This window comes from Doryrhamphus excisus, chromosome 4 (assembly GCF_030265055.1).
Source record: "Doryrhamphus excisus isolate RoL2022-K1 chromosome 4, RoL_Dexc_1.0, whole genome shotgun sequence".
In the NCBI taxonomy this organism is placed as follows: Eukaryota; Metazoa; Chordata; class Actinopteri; order Syngnathiformes; family Syngnathidae; genus Doryrhamphus; species Doryrhamphus excisus.
In genome coordinates, this window is record NC_080469.1 from 23,269,018 (window position 1) to 23,285,191 (window position 16,174).

Sequence of the window (16,174 nt, forward strand, 5' to 3'; positions counted from 1 at the left end):
AGTCCAGATTAAATGAAGGGCAATGCATTTTAAAAGTCTCTTTGAAATCCCTCCAGAGATTATTTAAAGATGTTTTGAAGTGATTTGTTTCTGAAGTTGTTTTTTTAACCAAAAAGGAACACAAAACCGCGTCTTTTTCCTGTTCCTCTACAATGACTACAAGCTTATAAGGTCAAAGTTCTCGCTGATTCTTCTACAAAGCCGGACCCTCAAACAAGTGTTGGGTTACTTCAACTGAATGCCAATGCATGAGCCCTGCTGGATTCCTATACACCCTGCCCACCATAACTACCCCAAACCCGAAACACTGGTGAACCTTCCCACCAAAATGACCCCAAGAGTGCAGCAACAACTCATTCAAGAGGTCACAAAAGACCCCACAACAACATCCAAAGAACTGCTGGTATAACTGGCCTCAGTTAAGGTCAGTCAGTGTTCATGACTCCACCATAAGAAAGACATTGGACAGAGTTCCAAGACCAAAACTACTGCAGAACAACTAGAAAAAACCCCACTAAGGTTCATCTCAATTTTGTCAGAAAACATCTTGATTATCCCCAAGACTTTAGGAGAACACTCTGTGGTCTGACGAGACATAAATTGAACATTTTGGAAGGTGTGTGTCCCATTACATTTGACATAAGTAACAGAAAAAGAACATCATACCAACAGTAAAATACGGTGGAGGTAGTGCGATGGTCTGGGGCTGTTTTGCCTGCTGTGATAAATGGAACCATGAAAAACACTGAAGGAGAATATCCGGTCATCTGTTGGTGACCTCAATATGAAACCCACTTGGGTTCTTCAGCAGGAAAATGATCCAAAACACACCAGCAAGTCCACCTCTGAATGACTGAAGAAAAATCAAATGAAGACTTTGGACAAAAAGGCCTGCATTGCAGAGTTCCAAGACCAAAAACCCCACTAAGGTTCATCTCAATTTTGCCAGAAAACATTTTAATTATCCCCAAGACTTTAGGAGAACACTCTGTGGTCTGACGAGACATAAATTGAACATTTTGGAAGGCGTGTGTCCCATTACATTTGACATAAGTAACAGAAAAAGGACATCATACCAACAGTAAAATACGGTGGAGGTAGTGTGATGGTCTGGGGCTGTTTTGCCTGCTGTGATAAATGGAACCATGAAAAACACTGAAGGAGAATATCCGGCCATCTGTTGGTGACCTCAATTTGAAACCCACTTGGGTTCCGTAGCAGGACAATGATCCAAAACACACCATCAAGTCCACCTCTGAATGACTGAAGAAAAAACAAAGACCAAAGAAGACTTTGGACAAAAAGGCCTGCATTGCAGAGTTCCAAGACCAAAACCACTGCTGAACAACTAAAAAAAAACACTAAGGTTAATCTCAATTTTGCCAGAAAACATCTTGATTATCTCCAAGACTTTAGGAGAACACTCTGTGGTCTGACGAGATATAAATTGAACATTTTGGAAGGCGTCTGTCCCATTACATTTGACATGAAAGTAACATGGTAAAATATGGTGGAGGTAGTGTGATGGTCTGGGGCTGTTTTTGCCTGCTGTGATAAATGGAACCATGAAAAACACTGAAGGAGAATATCCGGCCATGTTTTAAAATACAAAAAAAAAAAAAAAAACATGCACTGAATTTGTGAGGTTATTTGTCACCGAGAGACACTGCCGTCATCCCGTCCAGAAGCATTAGACGCTAACTAACTGCCTGAAGGAATGACAACCCTAGACGAGGAGGGCGGTAGAAGAAAACAAAGTAAAACACTGACGGATCAACATTAACGTGCATGATTCATTATTGGTACAATTTGGAATGCGGCCCGTTGCGAAATGACTGCGCCGCAGACTGCTCGATGAGATGACATAAATAATTTGAAGGGCAATAACAAGTAGTTTGTCATCATTTTAACTGGAACTTCTGATAGAGCCTTTTAGAACTGAATAAAATAAACATTCCACTGTTCTCAAATATCTTACTTTTTATTTTTTTACACAAAATAAGATGAAAAATAAATAAACAAATCAAGAATAAAGAAAATCAATCAATCAGTAATAAATAAATAATAATAATAATAATAAAACGGCAAATAATAAAAACTTAAGAAACCACATATAGTTGGTGGGTAGACAAATGATTTTTTTCAGATTAAAATGAACAAAGCATTATTAGAGCCCTGTAGACATGACAAAACACGACTATAGTCACATTTATACTCTTTTTATTTACAACATATTGCGCAACTGCAGGGTTTTGTGACACATGCTAACTCGCAAACTAGAGAGCTAGCGACCTAAACGGTAGCCTTCAAGTTATTTCCTTTAAACTTAAAAACCCAAAACTTACCACTTCCACACAGATAGGGAGGATAACTATTAACAGTTATTTAACCTTTAACATGAACATTAATCAAACGTAATAATTTTTTCTGGGTACATGATACCATACAGCATCCATATCAAACTTGCGCGGGCCACACTAACATTAAACTTTCATATCAAGGCAGGGGCCTCAAACTAGTGTCTTGCGGGCCACATTTGGTTACACATCTCAGCTAATGTAGAGTACTCTCCCGATAAATCAGTGACTATTTTTCATTGTATAGTATCTATAATAATAATAATAGTTTAGTCATGCCAAAAGGTCGTGTTGCTGCTGGATGTTCACAGTTTCCGAGTGATAACTAGACCTTTTTTTTATTTTGCTCCAGATAAATCAATGACTATTTTTCATTGAAATAGTATAGTCATGCCAAAAGGTTGTGTTGCTGCTGGATGTTCACAGTTTCCGAGTGATAATTAGACATTTTTTTTTTAAATTTTGCTATTCAATAACAACAAGACAAGGAAGAACAAACCGCCATGTTTGCTTACCTGAGCAATATTACCCCAGTGATATCAGTTCCAGGAATGAGGCTGAGCTACGAGCTCGTTGGGGGGGAAGGACAGGAAGTGATGTCACAGCCATTAGTGGCATCATCGAAGTTACACATCTCAGCTAATGTAGAGTACGCCTCTCCAGATAAATCGGTGACTATTTTTCATTGAAATAGTATAGTCATGCCAAAAGGTTGTGTTGCTGCTGGATGTTCACAATTTCCGAGTGATAAGTAGACATTTTTTTTTAAATTTTGCTATTCAATAACAACAAGACAAGGAAGAACAAACTTATTTGGCTCAAATTATTATGTTATGTCTTGCTTCGATAATGTAGAGTACGCCTCTCCAGATAAATCAGTGACTATTTTACATTGAAATAGTATAGTCATGCCAAAAGGTCGTGTTGCTGCTGGATGTTCACAATTTCCGAGTGATAAGTAGACATTTTTTTTTTAAATTTTGCTATTCAATAACAACAAGACAAGGAAGAACAAACTTATTTGGCTCAAATTATTATGTTACTATGTTACACCGCCATGTTTGCTTATATTACCCCAGTGATATCAGTTCCGATGCAAGCTATTTGGGGGGAAGGACAGGGAAGGGCAAAGGCGTCCAACACGGTACAAATGTCCTGCTGTCAGTTTTTTTCCACAAATGCGGCTCTCCTGACATGGCCCTGATATTTCCCGTCTTCCACAACAACACACTTTGCATCCAATGTGCAACAAAGTGTGGAGTATAAATTTTGCTATTTGATATCAAAGAAACCTTTTAAAATATTCACAACAATGCCTTTTTTCCGGGACGACTTTCTCTTTAAGTGACTTGAAGAACCGTCAAGCGAGAGCCGACTCCACAGATGACACACATCACAAATTAAACATGAAGAAAAATACTCTGCGTAAGGCGACGATGAATAATGTATAGCATGGATACATCTGTCTACACTGCACTACTTTTGGCTTGTTTGTTTTTGTCTGAGTTTAAAAAAAAAAAAATGCTACCATCAGAGTCTTTTTCTAACTTTGATGACAGCGTGAGCTAACAAATCATACACTTAATGCAGGAGTGGGCAAACTACGGCACGGAGACCCTATTTCGATTCCAGCCTCGGCCATCTCTGTGTGGAGTTTGCACGTTCTCCCCGTGCATTGCATGGTTTCCTCCCACATTTCAAAAAACATGCTAGGTTAATTGGCGACTCCAAATTGTCCATTGTTATGAATGTGAGTGTGAATGGTTGTTTGTCTATATGTGCCCTGTGATTGGCTGGCCACCAGTCCATGGTGTACCCCGCCTCTCACTTGAAAACAGCTGGGATAGGCTCCAGCACTCCCATGGAAAAGCAGTAGAAAATTAATTAATGAAAATTGGAGGCTGACGCACGGTGGTTGAGTGGTTAGCATGTTGGTCACAAAATCAAGAGATCGGGAAGACTTGGGTTGGAATCTCCGCCTGGGCGTCTCTGTAATGGAGTTTGCATGTTTTCTCCGGGTATTCCGGTTTCCTCCCACATTCCAAAAACATGCTAGGTTAAATTATATTTACGATGGGCCGAGTGGTTAGTGCGCAGGCCTCACAGCTAGGAGACCCTATTTCGATTCCACCCTCGGCCATCTCTGTGTGGAGTTTGCACGTTCTCCCCGTGCATTGCATGGTTTCCTCCCACATTTAAAAAAACATGCTAGGTTAATTGGCGACTCCAAATTGTCCATAGGTATGAATGTGAGTGTGAATGGTTGTTTGTCTATATGTGCCCTGTGATTGGCTGGCCACCAGTCCAGGGTGTACCCTGCCTCTCGCCCGAAGACAGCTGGGATAGGCTCCAGCACCCCTGTGACCCTCATGAAGATTTTGCTTCACACCAAAATAATAATGCTACATTTTTTGACTGAGCATTTTTATGGTGTTCTCTGCACAAATTTCTGCACGGTGGACGAGTGGTTAGTGCATAGACCTCACAGCTCGGAGACCCGAGTTCAATTCCACTCTCGGCCATCTCTGTGTGGAGTTTGCATGTTCTCCCCGTGCATGCGTGGGTTTTCTCCGGGTACTCCGGTTTCCTCCCACATTCCAAAAACATGCTAGGTTAATTAGCGACTCCAAATTGTCCATAGGTATGAATGTGAGTGTGAATGGTTGTTTGTCTATATGTGCCCTGTGATTGGCTGGCCACCAGTCCAGGGTGTACCCTGCCTCTCGCCCGAAGACAGCTGGGATAGGCTCCAGCACCCCCCGCGACCCTCGTGAGAAAAAAGCAGTAGAAAATGAATGAATTAATGAATATTTACGATGGGCCGAGTGGTTAGCGTGCAGGCCTCACAGCTAGGAGACCCTATTTCGATTCCACCCTCGGCCATCTCTGTGTGGAGTTTGCATGTTCTCCTCGTGCATTGCATGGTTTCCTCCCACATTCCAAAAAACATGCTAGGTTAATTGGCGACTCCAAATTTAAGGTCAAACTCGTCGTGAAATGTAATATTTTGTATATATTTTGGTACCCGTGCATGTTATAATAACATACAATAAGTCAAAAATTCCTACTCTGCTTGCAACGTGCAGCATCTGCATGCCCCCACCCCCGAGAGACCTGATCACATTTGTAATTGAGGAGCCAAACAGATGCTCCTGTGCACCGACTACAGCTGCTTTAGTCTCATCACTGCTAATTCACTCCAGCATCAACCCTTCATCCTCTGACACTCATTTGACCCCCTTCTAGCTCGCTTGCTCGCTCGCTTTTTGGTTACAGCTCAATTTAGCATCTTCACTGACACGACGCATACTTGCCAACCTTCCAGAATTTTCCTGGGAGACTCCTGGATGTTATCCCCCTCCCTGTGTAAAATGGATCCCTTTTATTTTGCCAGTTCTTAGGATTTGCTGTGTTTGAGCTGGAAACACACGTACCGTAAATACTCTGGTTAATACCAATATTAAAGTAAAAGACGGGTTTTCTGTAGTTTTTATATTAGTATGTATAAACTACTGATGCAATAAAAAATAAAAAATAAAAAATAAAAAATAAAAAATAAAAAATAAAAAATAAAAAATAAAAAATAAAAAATAAAAAATAAAAAATAAAAAATAAAAAATAAAAAATAAAAAATAAAAAATAAAAAAAATAAACTACTGATGTCGGTTTTTGTTTTTATTGAATCTACAAGATGGCAGTAGCTGCAGTTTATGCGGTCTTAATGCTGGCAGCTCTAATTCATTCATTCATTCATTTTCTACCGCTTTTCCTCATGAGGGTCGCAGGGGGTGCTGGAGCCTATCCCAGTTGTCTTCGGGCGAGAGGCGGGGGTAACACCCTGGACTGGTGGCCAGCCAATCACAGGGCACATATAGACAAACAACCATTCACACTCACATTCATACCTATGGACAATTTGGAGTCGCCAATTAACCTAGCATGTTTTGGGAATGTGGGAGGAAACCATGCAATGCACGGGGAGTGTGAATGGATGAATGAATTAATGTATATTTACGATGGGCCGAGTGGTTAGTGCGCAGGCCTCACAGCTAGGAGACCCTATTTCGATTCCACTCTCGGCCATCTCTGTGTGGAGTTTGCACGTTTTCCCCGTGCATTGCATGGTTTCCTCCCACATTCCAAAAACATGCTAGGTTAATTGGCGACTCCAAATTGCCCATAGGTATGAATGTGAGTGTGAATGGTTGTTTGTCTATATGTGCCCTGTGATTGGCTGGCCACCAGTCCAGGGTGTACCCCGCCTCTCACTTGAAGACAGCTGGGATAGGCTCCAGCACCCCCGCGACCCTCGTGAGGAAAAAGCGGTAGAAAATGAATGAATGAATGAATGAATATTTACGATGGGCCGAGTGGTTAGCGCGCAGGCCTCACAGCTAGGAGACCCTATTTTGATTCCACCCTCGGCCATCTCTGTGTGGAGTTTGCACGTTCTCCCCGTGCATTGCATGGTTTCCTCCCACATTCCAAAAAACATGCTAGGTTAATTGGCGACTCCAAATTGTCCATAGGTATGAATGTGAGTGTGAATGGTTGTTTGTCTATATGTGCCCTGTGATTGGCTGGCCACTAGTCCAGGGTGAAACCCGCCTCTCACCTGATGATAGCTGGGATAGGCTCCAGCATACCCCTAGTCTGGGTTAGCGGTGAAATTATTATTAATTATTTTTACATTACATCATAGTACCAAATTTCTTGCCCGTTGTGTGTTTATTGTGCCATACATTCCCTTTCTATACATATACAGTGTATAAAGTGTGTGTAGAGTGTGAGGGATTGACATTTGTGAACATCAAGGTGTGTGTGTGTGTGTGTGGTGTCACGGACAGTTGACCTCTTGCCTGAAGGCACCATATAGTGTTGTCACCATGGTGACAGAGCGATAGACAGAGAGCGCAATAATGTTAAGAGAGTAGACCCGAGCCAAAGATGAGTGAACCCTTAGAAGCAAAACAATACCCATGCAGCATATACACACATACTCTTGGTATTTTTAAAGTCTTTCTACTTGTGTTCCACCATTTACATACGTCTCGCTCTTACACACACACACACATACAGTATATGTTTTTATAGCGAACCTCTCAGGTCATGTTCTTCTGACGATACGTGTCTATATCCCGCTGGAGGCTTGCAGGTTAAATCCTTTTAATTCACCTGCGTACTATCAGTGTTGACCCTCAGGACTTATATACTTGATATGTTTTTGGCTCGCCGAGCCTCATTGTAAAGACATTTTACAGCGAGCAATAAAAGGCAGTAATATAAAAATGATCGTGTGTGTTGCTTTGCCTCGTATGAAGTCAAATATAAGACGGGTAAACGACTTTATATTAGGAGTTATAGAAATATAGATGGATCTAAATAAAGTAACCGGTAGCCCTGCAATGGCTTATTGATATTGGTTTGTATTATTGTTTAAACATTTTTTTATAATATAAAAATATAATATATGCTAAATATAAACCCTGTATACCCTATATATAACCCTGTTGTCTTACTGTTGTTTACGATGAAATCATAAGCGGTCTTAATGCTGGTAGCTGTAATTCATTCATTCATTCATTTTCTACCGCTTTTCCTCACGAGGGTCGCGGGGGTGCTGGAGCCTATCCCAGCTGTCTTCGTGCGAGAGGCGGGGTACACCCTGGACTGGTGGCCAGCCAATCACAGGGCACATATAGACAAACAACCATTCACACTCACATTCATACTTATGGACAATTTGGAGTCGTTAATTAACATTAGCATGTTTTTGGAATGTGGGAGGAAACCATGCAATGCACGGGGAGAACGTGCAAACTCCACACAGAGATGACCAAGGGTGGAATCGAAATAGGGTTTCCTAGCTGTGAGGCCATTCATACCTATGGACAATTTGGAGTCGTTAATTAACATTAGTATGTTTTTGGAATGTGGGAGGAAACCATGCAATGCACGGGGAGAACGTGCAAACTCCACACAGAGATGACCAAGGGTGGAATCGAAATAGGGTTTCCTAGCTGTGAGGCCATTCATACCTATGGATAATTTGGAGGGCAGCTGTAATAAAAAAAAAATCTTTCTGTTTAATTTCAATTTTTTTTATAATATAAAAATATAATATACGCTAAATATAAACCCTAAGATGAAAGCATAAAATTGTGAATTTTTAGCAGCTATTATGTGTGTATTTTATGTAAGTAATGATTGATACAACAGATTCAGAGTCTACACACTAAAGCCACTTGACATTTTTCCATCCAAATCTGACTGCAAAAAAAATAAATAAAAAATTCCCGTCACGTCGCTGTTATCCCCTTTTAACAGCAGCTTTTGCTTTTGTAAACAAGTCAAGCACACACAAAGTTTGCAAAGCTTGTGGGAAGTGACAGCATGCATTGTCGAGCGTTCTGACAGCTGCTCACTCCCAAAAAAAATACCGAATAAAAAGACTGTATAGTGTGACTGACTGAGTGTAGGCAGGCCTGCAAACACGCTTGACTGTTGTTTGTCATATTTGATTCTTCATCTTGGCCGAGATGTGGTAAGGATGAGATAGAAAAAGGGTATGCAATTTGTACGCTAGAAAAACTCCAATCTAAGTCACATTAAATACCGTATTTTACAGACTATAAGTCGCACTTTTCCTGCAGGCGGCACGACGGTCGAGTGTTTAGCACGCAGACCTCACAGCTAGAAGACCAGGGTTCGATTCCACCCTCGGCCATCTCTGTGTGGAGTTTGCATGTTCTCCCCGTACATGCGTGGGTTTTCTCCGGCTACTCCGGTTTCCTCCCACATTCCACATTATATTTGTCTATATGTGCCCTGTGATTGGCTGGCCACCAGTCCAGGGTGTACCCCGCCTCTCACTTGAAGACAGTTGGGATAGGCTCCAGCACCCCGCTTTTTGTGAGGAAAAAGCGGTAGAAAATGAATGAATGAGTGAAGGAAGGAAGGAATGAGTGAAGGAAGGAAGGAATGAGTAAAGGAAGGAAGGAAAGAAGGAAAGAAGGAAGAAAGGAAGGAGGGAAGGAGGGAAGGAAGGAAGGAATGAGTGAAGGAAGGAAGGAATGAGTGAAGGAAGGAAGGAAGGAATGAGTGAAGGATGGAATGAGTGAAGGATGGAATGAGTGAAGGAAGGAAGGAAGGAATGAGGGAAGGAAGGAAGGAATGAGTGAAGGAAGGAATGAGTGAAGGAAGGAAGGAATGAGTGAAGGAAGGAATGAGTGAAGGAAGGAATGAGTGAAGGATGGAATGAATGAGTGAAGGAAGGAAGGAATGAGTGAAGGAAGGAAGGAAGGAAGGAAGGAAGGAAGGAAGGAAGGAAGGAAGGAAGGAAAGAAGGAGGGAAGGAAGGAATGAGTGAAGGAAGGAACGAGTGAAGGAAGGAACGAGTGAAGGAAGGAAGGAATGAGTGAAGGAAGTAAGGAATGAGTGAAGGAAGGAAGGAAGGAAGGAAGGAAGGAAGGAATGAGTGAAGGATGGAATGAGTGAAAGATGGAATGAGTGAAGGAAGGAAGGAAGGAATGAGTGAAGGAAGGAAGGAAGGAATGAGTGAAGGAAGGAAGGGTGGAATGAGTGAAGGAAGGAAGGAATGAGTGAAGGAAGGAATGAGTGAAGGAAGGAAGGAAGGAAGGAAGGAAGGAAGAAAGGAAGGATGGAATGAGTGAAGGAAGGAAGGAATGAGTGAAGGAAGGAGGGAATGAGTGAAGGAAGGAAGGAATGAGTGAAGGAAGGAAGGAAGGAAGGAAGGAAGGAAGTAAGGAAGTGTGTGGGTTTTCTCCGGGTACTCCGGTTTCCTCCCACATTCCAAAAACATGCTAGGTTAATTAGCGACTCCAAATTGTCCATAGGTATGAATGTGAGTGTGAATGGTTGTTTGTCTATATGTGCCCTGTGATTGGCTGACCAGTCCAGGGTGTACCCCGCCTCTCGTCCTTGTGAGGATAATCAGTAGAAAATGAATGAAGTTGTGCAGGATATAGTCAACAAGACAAAAACACAACCGATAGTCTTGGCAAGTAGCTAGCTTAGCGCTGCTGTCTCTTACATTCAGAAGGAAGCGGAGCATTCCAAAATAAGAGCGCAGGAATTTTTTGACACATTGTTTACTTTCAGACTATGAAGGCGTTTTTATGCGGTATTTTTATTCCAGGCATTGATCCGCTCATCCGTTCACAATACATGTGTATTTTTGTATGTGTGTACTGTATACATACATACATATATCTTCTGTTTGTGTTCTGCCTTCTCTCAGTAGATCTGCCAGTTGCGTGCATCCACTGTCCGATCAATAACCAAAAGGCCAACGAGCACACACACACACACACACACACATGTGCAGGAGTGCGATGCATGTTAGCCCCTGTTACCCTTTGCCTCCATAGAACATGCACATGCGGACCTTTGCTGTCTGAGCGGAGACGAACGTAAAAAAGAATAAAAGAAAACGACTCTGCTGCTGCTTGTCATCAAAAAGCAAGCGAATGATCGATAATGTCGATATTTGTACACGGAAAGCAGGGTGACAGTCTGTCACTGTGGTGCCTTGGTGGCGCTGTACACACACACACACACACACACACACACACACACATACATATGTGCACACGCACAGCAGATCATTGGTGTGTGACCACTGCTGGATCAGGCTAATTAAAGCAGCAGTAATGGCAGTGATTTCAAGTCATTAGCTGCAAGGAGGAAGCACACGGGCCTTTGACACCCCTGTGACTGGTGTCGTGGTATGCTCCATTGCTTTTGAAGCCAAAGACTTAATTACATCAACCTCTGTTTCCTGAACAAAATAGGCTTTACGCTTGGAAATGTAGGCTCACTTCGTCTTGCTGCGGGGCGGTTTCAAACATAATGTACGTCTTCGTGCACCGAACACGATTATTGACTGTAGTCTTCTCGTTCGTTTGTTTGTGATGGCGCCATGGTAACCGTAGAACAGTAAAGTTATTTTGATATATACCAGTGATACACATGTCGTGGCTGCTCAGTAAAATATGAACAACACAATTAACGGCAATATTCAGTGGCGATTGCTCTAAAACAGGGGTCTCAAACACGTGGCCCGCGGACCAACGTGTCTATGTGGAGGGCTGCACAGCGGAGGAGTGGGTAGTGCTCAGACCTCACAGCTAGGACACCCGGGTTCAATTCCACTCTCGGCTATCTCTGTGTGGAGTTTGCATGTTCTCTCCATGCATTGCAAGGTTTTCGCCCACATTCCAAAAAAAACTCTAACCAGCTAGTACCAGGGTACTATTTGTAGTGTCTGATCCATTGGGGCTTCCAAGCATGCCGATTTGATACCATATAAGTGCCCTCACTGTAATATTTGAGGATATAAGGCAGGGGTCTCAAACACGCGGCCTGCGGGCCAAGTGTGGCCCGCCGGACACTAGTTTGAGGCCCCCGCCTTGATATGAAAGTTTAATGTTAGTGCGGCCCGCGCAAGTTTGATATGGATGCTGTATGGTATCATGTACCCAGAAAAAATTATTACGTTTGATTAATGTTCATGTTAAAGGTTAAATAACTGTTAATAGTTATCCTCCCTATCCGTGTGGAAGTGGTAAGTTTTTGGCCATTTAAGTTTAAAGGAAATAACCTGAAGGCTACCGTTTGAGGCGTAATCCTTTTTTATTATTATTCTCCTTTTATTTTCCTTTTTTTCTTTTCTTTTTTCTTCTGTCAATCAATTAAAATCGTTAATCATGATTAATCAGACATGTCCACAGTTAACTTTGAATTAATCACATTTATTTCCAGATAAAAAATATATATTTTTATATAGAATTTATATCTTTTTACATAAAATTTGATGTCGTTATCATTGTAGTTGCACATTTCCTTTACTTATAGATAAAATATATATATAAAAATATATATTTTATATATATTTTTATATAATATATATATTTTATAGATAAAAAATATATTTAAAAAATATATATTTTTTATCTATAAATAAAGGAAATGTGCAACTACAATGATAACGACATCAAATTTTATGTTAAAAGATATAAATTCTATATAAAAATATATATTTTTTATCTGGAAATAAATGTGATTAATTCAAAGTTAATTAAATATATAAAAAATATATATTTTTATATAAATTTTTATATAATATATATATATATATTATAGATAAAAAAATATAAAAATATATATTTTGTATCTATAAGTAAAGGAAATGTGCAACTACAATGATAACGACATGAAATTTTATGTAATAAAAATTATAAATTCTGGAAATATCAAAATTTCTCAAAAAATTCAACGAGGCGCATCATAATCTGGTGCGCTTTATATGTCCAAAATCCATACAAATTTTCACATTTCACTTAAAAAAAAAGAAAAGCGTTGTATTTGTTGACTGTCTGCCACTCTGCGGAGCTTTTCTCCCCGTCACTCACACAGCCGATCACATAGTAGTAGCACACACAACAAATTATATACAACAAAATATATATTTTTATATATATTTTTTATCTATAAAAAATATATATATTATATAAAAATTTATATAAAAATATATTTTTTATATATTTAATTAACTTTGAATTAATCACATTTATTTCCAGAAAAAAAATATATTTTTATATAGAATTTATATCTTTTTACATAAAATTTTATGTCGTTATCATTGTAGTTGCACATTTCCTTTACTTATAGATAAAAAATATATATTTTATATCTCCGGAGCTTTTCTCCCCGTCACTCACACAGCCGATCACATAGTAGTAGCACACACAACAAATTAGCTTCCGCTAGTTGAATGACTAACAACCGCCACTGATCCGTAGTCTATGCTTTGTTACATACATACCGTATCGATATGCATGTAACCGATACTTTCTGATCAACTTTATGACTATTTTAATATTAAAAACGGGCTGAAGCTTTAGTTTGTACACATTTTGTCTGGGTTTTAATGGAGGTGTTAATCACGAGCCATTTGTTCAGCTTAAATTGGGAGCACTTTGATAATAACGTATGCCATTAGTCTCCCCTGGAAGTTTTACACTTCAGTGCCCCCCATTTTTGCTTTATTTTATTAGGTTCATTAGCACTTTCTTAAAATTGAGTGGAGCATTAAGTTTTGTCGTTATTGTGGGTGTGTTTTTTTTGTGTGGGTTTTTTTTTTTTTTTCCAGTGCCTTTTAATATAAAGTAGTATTTAGAGCAGCAAAATCCTAGCGTTGCCACACTAGGAGTTTGACTCCGGTCAACATCATGTACAACAAATAGTAACTAAGTTTTTTGTTAAAGGGGACCTAGTATGTTTTTTACACTTTTTTCTGACCAATAATTGTTGTTAGAATGTTGTACAGTAAACCTCGGATATATCGGATTCAATTGTTCCCACTGGTTTTGTCCGATATAAGCCAAATCCGTTATATGCGTATACCGGAAAATGTCCGTTTTACGCATATATCGGATTTATATCCGGTATATGCGTAAATCGGATTTTATCCGTTATAAAAAGGCACTTCCTTGACTATGTTTCCAATGTACCTGGACGCGCAGGCAACGCTGCAAACGCTGCAAATGACGTCGTATAGCGGCCTGTCACGATTCGGCGAATCGGAGCGCCACGATGCGGCCATCCAATATATGCGAGGGAAATTTAATGGAAATGCATTGGAACGGGACTGGAGATTTTGTCCGAAATAGGCGAAATCCGTTATAAAAAATTAGATTTTTTATTGGAAATGCATTACAGAAAAATCGGTTCTTTTTTATCTGTCCGTTGTGAGCGAATTTCCGATATATCCGAGTCCGATATATCCGAGGTTTACTGTATTATCGTGTTAAACGATGCCAACGTTTCAGAAAATTTTGTTTGCGCTATTGGAAGTTCGGGATGGCTCTGAACGCTCGGTTTTCGAAAGTGTTCACAAAATTTTGCCCCAAATTTTTAGAAATCCAAGGAAATACAGCTGGAATAGATAGTGAAAAACAGTTTGTGGGCGTCCCGCAGAGATCTGTTGCCTGCCCCCTTCTTGTCTCTGGATTGGTATAGCTCCTCTATGGAGGGCAGGTTGGTCTCCATGTTTTTCTGTATGGACCTGGTTGTCCGTTGTAGTCTGTTCTTGTCCAGTTGGGTCGCAGAGTCGAACCCCAAACTGTGATGGCGATGCAGAGAACAAAGTGTGTTATTCCATTATCCATTATGTGGAGGACTGCACGGTGGACGAGTGGTTAGTGTGCAGACCTCACAGCTAGACGACCCAGGTTCAATTCCACTCTCTGCTATCTCTGTGTGGAGTTTGCATGTTCTCCCCGTGCATTGCAAGGTTTTCGCCCGCATTCCAAAAACATGCTAGGTTAATTGTTGACTCCAAATTGTCCATAGGTATGAATGTGAGTGTGAATGGTTGTTTGACTATATGTGCCCTGTGATTGGCTGGCTACCAGTCCAGGGTGTGCCCCGCCTCTCGCCCGAAGACAGCTGGGATAGGCTCCAGCACCTCTGCTGAATGTTGTATTATCGTGTTAAAGGATGCCAACGTTTCAGAAAATTAGGTTTGCGCTATTGAAAGTGAGCCCTGAAAGAAGTTCTTGTCCAGTTGGGTCGCAGAGTCAAACCCCAAACTGTGATTTTGATGCCGAGAACATTATTCCATTATCCATTATATGGAGGACTGCACGGTGGACGAGTGGTTAGTGTGCAGACCTCACAGCTAGGAGACCCGGGTTCAATTCCACTCTCGGCTATCTCTGTGTGGAGTTTGCATGTTCTCCCCGTGCATTGCAAGGTTTTCGCCCGCATTCCAAAAACATGCTAGGTTAATTGTTGACTCCAAATTGTCCATAGGTATGAATGTGAGTGTGAATGGTTGTTTGACTATATGTGCCCTGTGATTGTCTGAAGTCCATTGTCATCTCCATAGTCTTAAGTGGATCATAAAATATGAAAAGATGTGCCACTTTGATATTTTCCATTTTTAAATTAACAACATAACAAGTGAAGTTAGTTTTATTTGCTCTACCGATTGAAACCTGGTTCGAGCCCGAGTGGTTGTGCAGTTGGTGTGTCAGCGCGGGGGAGTAGTCGGGATTATCCGTAATGGATAACAGCTTGTTCATCCTCCTCTTCCCCAGCACAGAATCAAAGGTAGTCCTCCAGCAGGAACAACATGCACTGGCAACAACCCACCGTTGAAGGATCTCAGCGACTTCTCCTTCAACTTTGATGGCGACTCTTCATGCTAGGTCACGCGTTGAGCCGAGTACGCAAGGCTGCTTGTGTATTCTCCGTCACCACCCTCTGAAGTCCGTTCGCAATCTCGGCATTTTTTTTTTTTTTCCCTTGCTGGCTTATCCTGCTCTTCCAGCAGTGGCTGCGGGATGTTGCAGTGAATGCACCAGGGAATTTATAGAAAAAGTAATTCTCCCACTGCGACCTATTCCATCCACATGCAAATGGGCTGTGATGCTGCAGCAGCAGGTATTATGGATGGCGCCAAGATGGACTCGCTTGGGATGAAGCAGCATGTTTTTTTTTGCTTTTCTCGCTGTTGGGAACCAGAAAGATTGTAAACGGAATACTTTCCATATTCGAGCCGCGATGGTAAAAGTTCCATCACTCTAGTTTTTTATTTAAAGCAAAAATATTTTTTTTTACACAAATTAATATTGATCATAATACAAGACATTTGAACAAGTTTGAAAAAGATAGGTTGTCTTATATTCAAAGTTTGGAAAGTTATACATGCAAACTGATAAGGTGACACCAACCGAGTCGGAGCCTTTCTTCCTGTCACAAAAAAATTTATTCTGGTTTTATTTGGGATT

The 16,174-nt window shown here is 40.7% G+C and overlaps 1 protein-coding gene across 6 annotated transcripts in view; it reads left to right on the forward strand.

The window, feature by feature from the left end:
- The window catches only part of grid2 (glutamate receptor, ionotropic, delta 2), a 528,950-nt gene that overhangs the window by 317,386 nt on the left and 195,390 nt on the right, over nt 1-16,174 (forward strand). The window lies entirely within an intron of this gene.